Source organism: Eurypyga helias, unplaced genomic scaffold, assembly GCF_000690775.1.
Source record: "Eurypyga helias isolate BGI_N326 unplaced genomic scaffold, ASM69077v1 scaffold4516, whole genome shotgun sequence".
NCBI classification, from domain to species: Eukaryota; Metazoa; Chordata; class Aves; order Eurypygiformes; family Eurypygidae; genus Eurypyga; species Eurypyga helias.
In genome coordinates, this window is record NW_010255845.1 from 17,331 (window position 1) to 30,471 (window position 13,141).

Consider the following 13,141-nt stretch of genomic DNA (forward strand, 5'->3'; position numbering starts at 1 on the left):
CCTTCCTAGAATCTTCCCCTCCAGACTGTCTAAAATTAGAACCTTGTTATGGGGAATGAATGACAACTTTTTTTTTTTCAATTCTGCTGGAAAATAATAACATAAAAAAATTGAGTGTTGTGATATTGAATGGGAAGGCTTAACTTACATCCCACCATTCTACTACTTTTGCGGAAAGAGTAATTGCTATCAGGACTAAGTAAAACAAATGTGAATTTATATACTACCAAATTTAGTGATATAATATATGTTTAGAGCCTGAAAAATAGAAGTAGTAATTACATCTTTAACTGGAGATGCATGCCAGATGTGAAAGAGCCTTTCCAATAATTTTATGGAGGCATTGTGGGAACTTATCAGTGGAGTGTCCTAAGAATAAGTCAGAGAAATAGCTGCTAAGAATTGTTTATGCAAAACTGGTCCTACCTGGAGATTAGGAGATGGCACAGATGACCTCACCTGTCCCCACTGGCCCTGTTTTATGTGATTCCAGGTTTAGCCACACCTTGAGTAGACTGAAACCAGAAATTTGGTTCCACAGACCTGTGATGTCCCCTAAACCTGGCTCACAAATGAACAGCTGACACTTTTCTTGTAAGCAGCTGAATCAAATTTTGCTGGGAAGTTTTCCTCTTACAAAACAGGGTATTAGAGGCAGGGAAAGGGAATTGATTATCTTTCAAAAAAAAAAAAAAAAAAAGGCATGGCCTGATAAAACCTCCTACAAACAGTGGAGTGCTGAAATGGTTACATGGTCAGGGTAAAAGTGACCCTTTCTGTTGAATAGATGTAGGAAAATACCAGCCAAAATTCAATAGAATTTGATCCAGAGTCTGAAAATCGTGGTCTTTCAGTCATCAGCAGGTAGCATTTGTATAACCTGGGGATCAGACTGTGTTTTAACACTCATAAATGCTGCTGCTGATTTCCCTATCACTCAAAGGGATTTCAGTCCTTTCCTGCTCAGAGAAAATTCATTTAAATTAGTGAGGTTTTACCTGAGAAGGGCTGTAATTATTTGTGCTGCTGCTAATGTGAATTGCAGGATACCAGGATACGTGTTAAGTACATTTATGTTGCTCACTGGTTATTACATAGTGCTTCTAATGGTAAAGAAACCTTTCGGCCTGGGGTACTATTGTAGGAGCCAGAAGTCCAAATACCTTGATGAAATGTTCGCTTCTTGTAATTTTTATGCAGGATGTGATAAGAAATTGAATGCATAATGGTTTATTACTTTATTAACCAAAGCTGCTAACATAGCTAAAACTAAACCACCACATTAAAGATTAAGATAGATTTAAGTTCTTAGTAGTTCAGACTGATTTAGGGCTTGCTTTCAAAGGGAAAGGAGTTGAAAATAGTGACTAGATTAAGTTGGTTACACTAAAACACTTTTTCTGGAGTTGAAGTGCTCCTCTATTTAGAATTAGTTGTTAGTCTTCAGAATGGGCACCCTCTTTTACCCCAGATTAGCTGCATGGTTCTCACATGTCAGTGTGCCTCTAAATCAAAAACATGGCATTAACTGCACTGTGGTGTGAACTGCAGAATCATAAAACAGTGGGCATTTTCTTGGTCCTCTAATTACCTTCCTGGAGCTGCATGAGAATCTTTTCATGCCTTTAAATTAAAGACATTATTTAAAAAGGCAAAACAAACACTAGCACAGTCTCTGGTAGATTTGAGTGACAGGAAGGTAAGAAGGAACCAGAGAACTGGAAAAGGCAACTGTTCCAGGAACACTGTGGCTATGAAAGGAAAGGATGGCTAACAGAAAACGTGGGTGAGCACCTCCTGCTCCAGACCTTGCGGTTGTGAAGTTTGAATTTGGTAAGAAAAAAGACAGTGTGTGTAAGGATTTGAGTAGGGGTATTGTGAAACATAACTATATTCAAGAAAAAAGTGTTCCTTTCTCCCCTGCACTTAAAAAGACCCTTTTGACCAAAAGTTTTTGGAAAATCAGATCTTAAACTACTTCAGAGCCTCTTGGCCCCAGGCATAATGATCTCAAGCCTATTCAGAGAGTTATCAAAGGCTTTGTTTGTGTACAATTGATGAAAGCCTACAGTATGTGCGTTCTGTTTCCTCTTTATGTATAATGTGTATTTAGAAGAACACTGTTCTCTGAGAAAGTACCAGCTCGTTCTGGAGCTTTGCAGTGATGAATGATTTGTTTGGAGTTTACTTAGGTCATGGCTGTCTCATAACACATCAGTTCTTTCAGGCAAAGGCTTTTTAAAAGAAACTGGTAATGATTAGAGTTGGGCACAAGATGGAGAGTTCAGATACAGAGCCAATGCCTGTGTGTGGGGTATTCCCATACAGAATTTTGATTCCAAGCTTTTTTTTTTTCCAAGTCTCTGCTGTCTAATTTATTTCTCTTCTACTTGCTGCTGCTTCCATCGCTTCTTAAAGTGTTCCGCAGGGTACAGCTTAAAAAAATGCTAATGATTGCTATAACAGTGCCAGGGTAATTTAAGTAGCTTCTAAAGCATATAATGCAAGGTAAAGAAATCAAGCAATATGCTCCATCTGTAGAATAACAGGTGTCTTCTATAATTATTCCATGATTCCTAGAGCCAAACCTATTCTGCCAAAGCATCTTTGCAATAAAAGGGGATTTGTATGCTGTCTCTACTACTACCATGTTTTTATGTGACCACACACAATTCAGTACAAGTTACCTAATGCACGTTGTGTTTTGCCTTTTTGCAGTTAGGTTTTGGTCCAGGATTTTTTGGATGGCTTATGTTTCAATAGCAGATCAGTCACTGAATGAGATCCACATTTGAGTGTGATGGCTCCCTGAACATAGCAGAAAACTGTTCCTATTACTGCAAGCTCATGAATGATGATGCTGAACAAATTTGTGCAAACTCTTACATTGATGTAGGTGTGTGGTTTGTTGGTTTTTTTTTTTTTTTTCTTTTTTCCCCATTCTGTGACCTGGACTCTAACAATGAAGTAACTCTATAGTGAGACTGTAGGCTGAAAGTGCAGAAATTACTTCCAAAGTTTGTTTCACTAGCCAAAGAATCAAATTGTCAAACATTCATTGGCACTGAAATTATATTCCTGCTTAATTGTCTCTGATGCTGTCATCCTTCATGCATTAGTTATCTCCGAAGCAGCTTTCCTCTAAAAGCCTTTTTAAACCACATCACTAATAATTAGATATGACCCTACTAAAGTCCAGCGTATGTCATCAGCTGACATTTTGCCATGATTGTTTGATCATTTAATCTGTATATTACAGGAGTTGGCTATTTGTATTTCATTCCTCCTGTCCATCCCCTCAACTAACAGCCCCATTGTATACTGATTCCCTAATGTCATCAAGAGGAGAAAATGAAGTCTGTGTGAACTGTAGGAGCGGTTTCTTTTTTGCATTACTCTGGTATGATTTGATCTCTTTTGGCATTTTTATGCATGGCTTAATGACCTTAGAATCATTACTTTTCCCCTTCATGATACTGGGAGCACCAAGGGAAGAAAGAGGTAAAGGGTATCCCATGGACTGAAAAGAGCTAAGTAGGCTTATCCTAGGAGTATGAAAACCCCATGACTCAGCTGTGATGTGAGGAAGAAATCTGTGGACTATTAGAAGAGTGAGTTAATCCTGTAAATTAGGGAAAGCCAGAAGATCACAATTAGTGAGGATTTGGAGTCTTGGTTTCCTCCCCTGCTCTGTAGCTTAAGGATTTTGTCCATGTGTGAGACTAGTTTCTTTTCTGAAATAATAGCTGTGCTGATTGCTTGCATCATTGAACAAAAGTATAAACTGTGAGGAAGGGAGACTCAAAATTGTCAGACACGCTGACTCAAAATTGTCCCATTGTTTTCCATGCTATAAATAAGGTGGCACAGAACTGGAGAGAAAAGTATTCGGCTTTTGTTGAACATAGTTGAAGAACATTGAGAGTTAACTTAAAAGGCAGCCCATTTGGAAGCGAGAAGAGGAAATATGCTTTTCATGCAATGCACAGTTCTGTGGAACATTGCCGTGGAAATAGTATTGAGGCCAAGAGCTTAGAAAAATTCATAAAAGGATTATGTATTTATGTGGGCAATAAAAACCCTGCTTCTTTCTGATATTAGGATAAAAAAAAAAAAGAGAAATTTCTATATAGCACAAGGCAATGGGTATCTTACATTCTATGGAGAAGGCTTCCTTTCCTTATCCAATATATAGCTAAGGACTAGAATTCCTGAAACTACCACTGGAGCTTCCCAGGACAGGTGTAACTGGGCTGACTGGGAGAAGGGTACTGTGATACTTAGACCTTAGACTCTGTCCCTCTATTCTGAAAGTGGCCCTTGAGTAGCAGCTGGAGAGAAAGCCTAGATTAGAGCCTGAACCTGGTGAAGGATAAACACCAGATGACACCAGATGACCGGTGCTGTGTTTTGGATGGAGGCCTGAGATGAAAAGATTAGTGAAGAGTGCTTTTCCAACAGTTTCAGCAACATTGCCAGAGTTCAACGTAGGTGTTGTACATTTCAGAATCATTTTTTTTTTATTTTTTTCTCTAATTTCTTACTCAAGTGCGTAAAGACTTACGGTTTCTAAAATCTCTCTTGGGTTGAATCATTCATATGAGCAACATGTTGGTCTTTAAAGCTGCATAAAGAGTCAGTCCTGTGGCTCATATTCCTTCTGTACCTTGCTGTTCTTCAACATCTGTTGCAAGAAGAATTAAGATAGAAATGTACAGAACCAAGGGTAACTCATTCTAAGTCAGATGTGGAAGGGAAGGAGGGGATGACAAAAGAATTAGAAAGCAAAGTTTTAGGAGTTTCCCTTCAGATTTCCAAAGAGAGCCACTCAAAGATGACACAAATCATTGTATTATCCCCTTGATTGAGACTTTTATTTCTCACTTTGTTTTACATAAATGAGACATAGAATTAAGAGTAGATTTAGAAACTTCATCATAAGTGGGTTTTTTTGTTTCCTTTTTGTAAAATCCTGTTCTAACCTTTGATTTTGCTTGGAAAAGGATTTTGGCTTTTAAATATGAAGAATTGTATTACTATGCAAAAAATAAATTGACAAATCCTTTTGCTTTGATGCTATGCTGTGCTTCTGGGAAGTAAGGAATAAATAGCTAGAGGCTGATGTAACTCTGAAATGTGATTCCACACAGTTATCATGTAAACCATTGTTTTCCTTCCTCTAGAGTGTTTCTGAAATGGCATCAGAAATGGTGCATCAAATTCTCTGTTGGGACAGCTCTCTTTAGTACAGTGGAACTGACTTAAGGTGGTTGATTCTTCCCTTATATTCCAGATCATTGTGAACTCGAGAGGTGAGTGTTGTCAGATAAAAAATGCATTCGAGGCCAGACTCCCTTCTGTCTCACTCCAGGATAATTGCTTTGCAGTTTATATGGCTACCTTGGTAGAGGACAAGGAGACCAATGTCAACCCTATGAAATCTGTTGAGCTAGTGTGTGAGAACAGCTGTGGGGATGGGAGTGAATATGGTGTCTTACACTCCAAGTGGGCTCAACTTTGGGCTGATGGATGCTGAAGCTTTCTTTTTCCAACACCTCTGATCTGATCCCATGCTGAAGACCTTGTTGAAACTGATCCTCTTGACAAATGAAAGCAGGAGGCTGATTGTCCAGCAGCTTTTGAACTTTGTATGTGCCTAGCTGTATTTCATGAAGGATTACATCTGTACAGGGGTGAGAAAAAGCCCCTCCCAGCTAATGAAACCACCTTTTAAATCTACAAACATCTCTGAGGAGAAATGAAATTGCACTTCACCTTTCACTCCCACCTAACCTCTCTAGCTGAATTCAGAACTGCTCCAAAAGCTGAAAGGGAAGGGTAGGTAATCAATTGTCATCTTCCAAGGAGTTGGTTGGTGCTCATTGTGTTTAATGTCACTAACAATTCTCAGTAGGACCATCTGTAGCTTTTGTATAGGCGCGCAAGAGTCACCTGCATTTATGTCATTAAGAAATTGGAGGAATTCGGTTTTATAAGCCAAAAATTCTCAGACGTGACTAGTAGATATGAATGACAAGTGACTAAGCTATAACCAGTGCAAGGTAATAGTTGTATGGGTGGGAGAACAAGTGAAATGTTTCTGTTGCGACAGTGCTTTGAATCAAATGTATGTATCTGTTATGCTTCACTTCAAATTGTTTGATTCGCTCTTGAATTTGTTAAAGGCAGCGTATGTATGTGTTTATTAAATCGCTGGCTAAATTTATGCACAGGTTTTTGGCTAATGGGAAAGACAGAAAAAAGAATTAAAGGTTAGAACTATGCTTGATGAAATGACTTCTGCTTCCCTAACTTCATTGTGGCTGCATGGATCTATGATGAGTGCAGCTCAGTGTCACTGGATAATTATAAAACTCACCTGGGATGTGAATTCTGCAATTTCTTTACAACTTTCACTGCACTATCTATTACTTTACAAGGAAGTCAAGACTATTACTACTAAAAACAGAGTTTAGGCCTAGTTTTGAAAAAGATTTTTGTTTTAAAGCATGTAGTATGATACTTTCTTTTCTGTAAGAGACATATAGCTTGTGGATAGGGTTTATTATTGCTTTTCTTCCTGACATGTGGCGTGATGATAGCTAGGGCTAGATCAAGATTTCTGGAAAGGGGCTTGAGACAGGGGTTGTGTATGCGCAGGTTATCTAGGTTATGAGATTTTTCCAAGCTCAGTGATGTGGGTTTCTCTGCTTCCTTTTCCATTCACTGCTTAATGACTATAATCACAAATTGGATTTATTTGCCTCTTCTCCCTGCCCCCTCAATGCTCTGTCTCTGAAACAGGGACAGTTGGCACTGGTGCAAGGGGCTGTTAGTTCTGGAGCCTCTAGGCATTTCATGATATAATGAGTATGAATAATACAGCACCTTATTCCTCATATATTCTCGAGTAAAGGTAGTTTCCAGTGTGGCAGTGGAGGCTTATGTCTTGGTTTCCTTTAGAATGTGAGAGGAACGGGAGGGCACTTATTAGTTACAAATGTTTAACAGAAATACTGGAAAACAACTGATTGCTCCTTATATCCCATTTTATCTCTTGGGCAACTTTATATCATTTGTGAGGGGAGGAAAAAAAAGATTTTTGTTAAATGCTATTCTTGTTAGTGTTCTTGTGCCCAATTCGAACACCTGGAGTAGAAATGCCTCTTCCTAGTTTCTTGGAGAATCCATAGATGGTACTACAGAAAGCCAAAGGACCGGTGAGTAGCCACAAGTTCACTCGAACACAGAAATTTTTTGTGCTTAGGTGATTAGAGAATTTGCTCCCAAGACTTATTAAATATTGCACAGACATGGAGTGGGGAAAAGTGTTCTACCAGGAAACTTATAATGTAAACTTAGCAGAAAGAGAGCTGGAATGGTAACTGTGCAAACTTTAAAGTCCACTATTCCTGTTAAAGGACCCAGGATACTTTGAGCATCAAAATTGATCCTTGCCAATATGCTTGAAGGAAACAAACTGTGTTGTCCCATGCTTTATGTGTTAAGAAGCTGATGTATGGAAAAGTGGAAGGACATGCCTGAGATGGGTGGTTTGCAGTTTGCAGAGTTGAGAAAATAACCTTTTATTCTGTCAGGACAAAAAGGGCCTGTTCAGAACAAAAAGGGCCATCTTGTCATTTCATATATGGAAGTCTTAGATTTTTCTCTTCCTGCCTGTAAGAATCAATATCAGGGTGGATTATGAAACGGAGAAATTAGAACATCTTACAACAATTTGGAAGATCTTTGGAAACATAAGAGACTGACTAAAAATATCTTGCTGGTGGATTTTTATCTTTAAATATGGCTTGAGCTGGAATTATTATCAACTGCACAGAGTTCATACACTTTACCACTTTCAACAAGCTGCTACTGTGCTTTCTGAATAGAAAAAACTTTAAAACAAGGACTTTTCTTTAGAGGGATTCACTTGAAAGCATACCCTTGGGAAAGAACATGGCTATAGAAGTTTTAAATTGACCTCTGAAGTTATTTAGGTTCTAGCATCACTAAAACTTATATCCTGGACTCAGAATTTTTTTTAAAAAATATCTCCTTTGTTGTTTACTCTGTTTTTTACTCTATTTTTATTATTATTAATAAAAATAGTTCCAGCAAATACTAAAATCCTGTCATCTTTGTATGATGCTCCGTTTCCTCCTAGGGAACATTCCATAACACTATTCTGCTGGAAAATTGAGCTTTGAAGCTGTAAACTTTTTCCCTTGAACCTTCATAATCATCTATTGGTTGGATAGGACTGAACCCTGTGCACATGAAACACACTGTCTGTAGGGGTCAGTATGCAGGAATGAGTGTTTCAGACTTCTAGTCCTCTCTGTCGGTCACAGGGTAAAATGCACCTGGTTTACATGGCTTCTGTCACTGGGGCCATTTAGTCCCCTCATTGCTTAGACAGATGTACTCTTCTCTGGGTTAAAAACTGGCTGGAGGGCAGAGCACAGAGGGTTGTGGTAAACAGAGTTAAGTCTGGTTGGTGGCCTCTCAGAAGTAGTGTCCCCCAGGGCTCGGTCTTGGGGCCAGTCTTGTTTAACATATTTACCAATGATCAGAATAAGGGGATTGAGTGCTCCCTCAGTCAGTTTGCAGAGGACACTAAGCTGGGTGGAAGTGTAGATCTGCCTGAGGGTAGGAGCTCCCTGCTGAGCAACCTGGACAGGCTGGATCAACTGGCTGAGGTCAGCTGTATGAGGTTAAACAAGGCCAAGTGCCAGGTCCTGCATCTAGGTCACAACAACCCCAGGCAGAGCTACAGGCTTGGGGACGAGTGGCTGGAAAGCTGTCAGGCAGAAAAGGACCTGGGGGTGTTGGTCGACGGCCGGCTGACTATGAGCCAGCAGTGTGCCCAGGTGGCCAAGAAGGCCAACGGCATCCTGGCCTGCATCAGGAACAGTGTGATCAGCAGGAGTAGGGAAGGGATTGTGCCCCTGTACTGGGCACTGGTGAGGCCACACCCCGAATCCTGTGTTCAGTTCTGGGCCCCTCACTACAAGAAAGACACTGAGGTGCTGGAGCGTGTCCAGAGAAGGACAACGGAGCTGAGGAAGGGTCTGGAGCACAAGTCCTGTGAGGAGCAGCTGAGGGAGCTGGGGTTGCTTAGCCCAAAGAAAAGGAGGCTCAGGGGAGACCTGGTCACTCTCTACAGCTCCCTGAAAGGAGGTTGTAGTGAGGTGAGTGCTGGTCTGTTCTCCTGGGTAAGTGGTGATAGGACAAGAGGAAATGCCCTCAAGTTGTGTCAGGGGAGGTTTAGATAGATATTGGGAAAAAATTCTTTACTGAAAGAGTGGTCAGGCAGTGGAACATGTTGCCCAGGGAAGTGGTGGAATCACCACCCCTGGAAGGTGTTCAAGGAATGTGTAGATGTGGTGCTTGAGGACATGGTCTAGTGGGTATGGTAGTGTTAGGTTAATGGTTGGACTGGATGATCTTATAGGTCTTTTTCAACCTTAGTGATTCTTTGGGCAGAACAGCATAGTGGTGTGAAGTATTTGGAGAATTATCCCTGAATTTTGGTTAAATGCATAAATTATATGGAGAATGTAATTGTTTAATGCATATATATATTCATTCAGCCTCTGATTTTTTTGTCATACTTAGTCTGGTTCTTTATTTGCATACCCATGTATTTATGTATATTCACACACAACTATATGTTTTTCTTCCACTTCATTTCCTCTCAGAAAGATTTCTATGCTGCTTTTCCAAAGGAAATGGCTGATAAACTTTAGAATAGGTTTGGATCTGAAATCAAGTTCACTCCACTGATCACAAAGCATCATCATGCTTTTTGCTTTTAGTAACTGTATGCCATTCCGCTGATATTAAGAAAATCAAAGAACCAGAGTAAATAGAGTTCTGGAAGCTAACGTTGTAGAAGGGGGGGAGTGTATATACAGCTACATACTAACCAGCATACATACATACTAACCAGCAGTTCTAGAAGTGTTTCAGGCTTGGTACTTTGTTGTCCTGCATATGGAATAGTGCTCTCTGTTTTGGAGCTAATTCATGCCCGGGTCCATTTGTCTTAGTGTAAATGACTGTGCAAGATGACTTAGTAAATGGCTACAGTATACCTTGTGAAAAGACAAAGGGGTCCTTTTTCTTCAATTATACAGATTGCAACACTGCACTTCCACTGACCTGTAGTCAGTGATCCTTCTTTTGGCATGTCACTGTGGAGCAGAAAATCAGTCCATGATGCTCTATTAAAAATTAATTAAAATAGAATAAAGACTTCCTTTCAAAAAATTATTTAAAAGTAACTATGAAACTTTTATGTTGCAAACCCAGTAAACAAGTTGAAAGGGAAAAATCCAAAACATTTAATGTGCAAATAAAAATTCTCTGTGGAGTGCTGGAAGCCAAAATGAGAACTGAAGATAACCATGAGGCATTTATTACTGTTCAGAACGGTTTACTAGAGTTTAGGCACCATTTCAGATGATGAGCCTGTTTGTTGTTCTTGTATTTGGACTTCATTAAATGCATTTAATTAAATCTATTGTAAATCTGTTTTATTCTCAAGGGGCTAGTTAATGTAATCTTGCTGTTTGCTTATAAAAAATATCAACCAACAGTTCCTGCACTAATTTTAATCACTGTTTATTTTTAGACCCTAGTGAAGTGTGTTTTGTCAGTTTAGTTTATTGTGCAAACTCCTTGAGGCAATGACTTTTTGTCTTGGTTTATGTCCTATGCAGAAGAAAGTGTGTATTCATTGTTGCTGTGTTTGGGGGGTGGGGTGGGAAAAGAGTCATAAGTAGAAAAGTGTTGGTTGAAGGTTATTTACACTGACTTTTATAAAAAAGAAATATAGCTGTAAGACCTGACTGTATACTTTCAGATGATTTTCTTAAGCTAGTATTTTCTTCTAACCTCCTGACTTGTGATTTTTAAGATCTTTTAAGTTTTCCAAGCAGTTGGCTTTGTTGTTCTCTCCTGTTTCTTAGGCTGTCAACAGGAAAAGTGATCAGAGTACGTAAAGGAACAAGAATGAAAATTAGCAAACGTTAGTGGCAAAAATTATGAAATAAGTCTACGAGGTAGCAGAAGTTAAGAAAATGACAAAGGCCTTAGATGATTCACAAGGTATAGGTCTACCTGAAACTAATGTACTACAGAGACAGGCAATGATTTATAACAAAACCTGGAAGAATATGCTGTGTATGTTCTGTGAACAAATTTCGCTTTGAAAATATACACAAAGTGTACCTATGAGTAAAGAGTAACTGTCACTATTTACTGTATACACTGCATTCCAAAGTTAAACACATCAGGTAGTAAGATGCATAATACTTTGCATGTCATTTATTTGTGTTTTACAGCCCTTCTAGACAGGAAATATTGGATACAAGATCATTAAATCTGTATGGAGTCTACCCTTGGTTTGATCTAAGTTTTGTTTTACTGGAAAATAGACCTTGATGAATCAAGTGGTTATTTATTTGTCTACCTAAAGCTCTTGTGATAGGTTATGCTGATGGAATTTGAAAGAATATTCTCTTTTGAGGAGCGTTTGCCATGTTAGTGCTGCAGGTTATGGATGTTCAATTATTCCCCCTCTGCCTTTTCAGAAAGGGCTGTAAAGCACAGTCAGACTAGAGCCCATGCCTCTTCCACTATTATTCACTTTTCAGAACTGTGAAATTTTGAAAATATGTGTGTCTGTAGTTCGTACCTTCTAAACTGATCAGTGATTTTTTTTCTGAATGCCATCTGAGAAAAGTAGAGAGTTTTGTGTCTCAGTGATACCTAAAAAGAAGAGTCATCTGAAATCAGTGGTGAGGAGAAAATATCATTCATACTGTAAAGCTGTCACAGTGAAGATGGATTATGATGGTTCCTGCAGACCAAAATGCAAATTACATATACTGGGGAAAGATCATTGTGTCCACTTGAATTAAATGCTACGTCAGCTTCAGCTAATGTGATGTTCATCTAGCTCCTGGAAAACCATGCTCAGTGAGGATCCATTCAAGACTTGCAGATTGAAAATGGCCAACTGAAACAAACAATTTGGATTGAAATAATAAGAGAAGCTGCAGCAAATGAGTTAATTCAAAACCACATTTATCTTAGAAAATAGAAATAGACTAAGAGTATATGTAAAAAAATGAGAATATGTTTAGTGCTGTGCAAGAAATATCCATGCCATTCAGTAAAGCACTATAGCAAGTGTGTAGCCTGATGCCCACAAGCTGACCTCTTTGCTGTGTCATTGAAAGGTGGCAAGAACACAAAGACACAAAGAGGCTCAGTTCCTAACAGTTTACAGTACGCACCAGCAGAGCTTAGTTCGATGTTCAGTTGAGGATGTGCTCCTCCTCTTCTTGCTTTCATTAGCCGAGAGGGCAGTAAACGTAAAACAAACAGAAGACAACATAGGATAACTTGGCACCTTGTCAGCCTATAGAATTCACTGCAGGAAGTAGCCTCCAAGTCAAATGCTTATAGTTGAGTGGTTTTTATGACTGTTAATAGCAGTTGTAGCTATGCAAACTAAGGTAATAAGGCAATCAAACCTATGCCTTAAGGCACTCACCTTCAGAGCCAGGAAGGAAATGTTTCTGTCCAGTTAGTGAATTCTTTTGAATCCTTTTCATGTATTCCTGTTAAAAATTATGGTTGTAGCTGTCATAAAATAATTTTAAAACCACAGCAGGATGCTTTTATTATTAACATGAAAGTAAGACAGGTGTTCATGTATTGTGACAGAGATTAGAAAGACCAACCTTGTTAAATTTATAGAGAGGTCACTCCTGCTGATGCATAGCTTCTGCAAAACTGACTATGGGTTTTTTTTTTTTTTTCTTCCTTCAGCAACTGCACACTGACTCCTCTGGAAATGAGACCATTTCATGGCACCTCCCATTAGCACTGATAATTGTGAAATTAGCTATTGCTGCATCGCCATGTTGGTACCATGAAAGAAGAAACACTTGCAAGGGACTAGTAGTAGTCGGGACAGAAAAGGAAAAGGCAGGTACACAAAGCCAAAGGGCACTGCAGTTCAGCACAACAGTTGCACTGTGAGGTGGTGGATTAGATCATGGTTTGTGCAATTCTCTGCAAAGGTGAAAGTTTTCAGCATGGAAGTTAAGGCCAAATGCTCTTT